The following is a 2,975-nucleotide window of genomic DNA, read 5'->3' on the forward strand; positions in this document are numbered from 1 at the left end:
TTTTCCAAAAATTGCATAAATAATTACATCCCCTTCTGTACCTGACTGCAGAAGAAACAGATTCCTTGTGTCAGCATAGCATTCTCTGGACCACACCAAACAGAAAAAATTGCAGCGTCAGGAACAACTCCAATAACATTTCCATCCTCTTTACACCTACTCAGTTTACGAGGAGATGCATATAACACATGTAATTCTCAGCTCTTTTATCACAGCCATTACATACTGTCATACTTGCATACTATATGCCTTCCTCCCCTGGATAAAGATCTTATCTGCTTGTAGCTTTACTCTACTCACAATGTAATGTGTTGCTTGCTGGCAGGAAGGCACTGTGTAAACTTGTCCTGGAATGCAAGGGTGGGGACAGGGTTGGCTCCAGGTTTTAATAGGCCTCAAGACGACAGAGCCTCATGGGGGCCCCTTTGCAGTGAACTCACGTGGCGGTATTAATAATACAGAAACTAAAACAGTCTCCTGTTCCCTAGTTTATACCAAGCAGCCCCCTCAAGGTTTTTTTTTTTTTATATAAGCCCCCCAACACCCTATTGATTCATTAGATACAGCCCACCCCTCCCGTCACTCCCATTGATTCCTTATATGCAACCTTATGTAAGCCCGACACTCGCCCAGGTATGCCCAGACAGGAGAACAATATGTCTGATGCCCCTAGAGTCAGAAGATCCAGGGCAACCAAAATTGTGTACCCTATGACTGGTTGGAATTATATCTGTGAATTGCTGTATTTTTGTTAATAACAGTGAATTAGAGAATGTGTTATTTTGTTATCCTGAGTACATATAATAATCTTGTTTTCGTGGAAATACCCCTTTAAACATTAGTCTGAACACAGGACCTCGTGGGCTGCCTGTGAATACAAGAGGATGGATCAAGTCTTGCCTGGACATCTCTGTACAGGGGTAAAGGTCTTTGTGCCCACAAGGAAGGCTACAAATACTACCTCTGGCACCCTTGCCAAATGTTCACAACTGCTGTAGGGTATAGTATGTGAATATTTGTCAAAAGTACATGACTTTGCTTCAAATTGTTAAAGCTTGTATTCTTCAATCATGCATCTACATTAATACTGGTATGGTGAACGGTGACTAATGGTGCTATAAGGTCGACAGGATAAGTTTTTAGGTGTCAAAAACTGCACACAAACTTCCTTTAGATAAATACACTTGTTCTATGATTGTGTAAGTGCCGGTTTCTCTTGCATGCCTTTTAAATGGGGACATTAATCAGAAGAGGCTGAGAGTCAAACTGTTGTAGTTGCTGGTGGCAACCAGAGATCAGCTGTCATTTTATAAACTGCTGTGGGAATTTGAAAGCTGAGCTCTGATTGGTTGATGTAAGCAACTAGTTCAGCTAAGACACTTGAGAAATCTGCCTCACATTTAAGTCCAGGGCAAAAAATCCCCTTATTTATTCATGTCACAACAGCAGGGTAGTAGAATGCCAAATGGGAACACAGTGAATTTCTTAAATAAATGTAATAGTGGAAATTGTTATAGTCCTGCACAATATCTCAATTGAACCCTAATTTTTTGCATGTGCTCTAAACCATACAGAAGATCCATTATTTCTTAACCAACAAATGCAAAGAAATAGCCGCCACAAGAAACTGGATGACTAGAAGAGCCCAAGATACCACACAGCATGTAGGTCTAGCTTAGATGCTGGAGTGATGCCATCAGTGCAGTAAGATTCAAAACAATAGACAAAACCCACAAACCTTTTGTGAGAGTTCTAGTTTTAAGAAAATAGTAGATTTACAGTGACAATGTAGCATTTTGTGCTAAAAATGTATGACAAAACTGAAAACTTGGTAGCAATGTGTGTGATCTTTATAATCATTGGACAGTATCAGAGTGTGCATGGACATACCTTTTTGGCAAGGTGTATGCTGAAGTTCATTGGCCAATCTATGCATAAATGTTATAGGAGGAATAACAGAGAAACATCACATTGCAGAGTTAAGATACTCCCAAGGTAATGTAATAGGGAAAGTAATTACGAAACCAGATATGTTAAGAGTAGAGAGGTCTTCTTTAAATAAGGCAAATCCAACTAATGCACAAATACCTTAATTTAATAAAAGTGATTAATTGGCTTAACGATTAAACTGGGAATATCTTGGAAATGGCATCATGGACACAAATAATGTGTGCACTTCTCTACAACACGCTGCCAGCATATTATATTGCTTGGTGAAGGTGGTAGACTCCCTTTAATATACCTACCTCCTGGTGCAGTGTTCTCAAAGTAATATCATTCTATCAAAGTTCTATAAATTCTTTGATTGACATCAAAGCATCTATTTATCCAGTTTATATTCATGGCAATCCATTCACAGCACAATGGGTTCTAGAAGTCCTGAGAGGAGCAAGAACCTGAAGACTTTAATCCACACAATGAGTCCCCATAGACAGAGCACCTATATCTCTGAATTACAGCACTGTAGGCTCCATGTGCTTCTGTATAGTGCTACATATACAGGCAATCCCCAGGTTACATACTAAATCGGTTCTGTAGGTTTGTTCTTAAGTCGAATTTGTATGCAAGTCAGAACTGTATATTTTACAATTGTAGCCCCCAGCCAAATTTTTTTTGGCCTCTGTGACAATTGAATTTAAAAAATGTTGGATTCTCATAAGAACCAGGATTAACAATAAATAATAATTGCAGACACCTTTGATAACTGTTATAGTCGTTTATTGTAGCCCAAGGCAAAAGTTCAGTAAATTACCAACATCCAGAGGTCCGTTTAACTAGGGGTCGTATGTAAGTCGGGTGTTCTTAAGTAGGGGACCGCTTGTACTGCCATTGAAGACCACTGTATTACTTTGTTCATGACGACTTTTCATTATTTTCTTTGCTGAAGTAAAGTCACTTCCATTGTACGAGTAAACATAATTGGGCCACTCTCACCTAAACAACACAGTTGTCAGATTTACCACAGGGGAAGCCAA

The sequence above is a fragment of the Engystomops pustulosus genome, chromosome 2 (assembly GCF_040894005.1).
Source record: "Engystomops pustulosus chromosome 2, aEngPut4.maternal, whole genome shotgun sequence".
In the NCBI taxonomy this organism is placed as follows: Eukaryota; Metazoa; Chordata; class Amphibia; order Anura; family Leptodactylidae; genus Engystomops; species Engystomops pustulosus.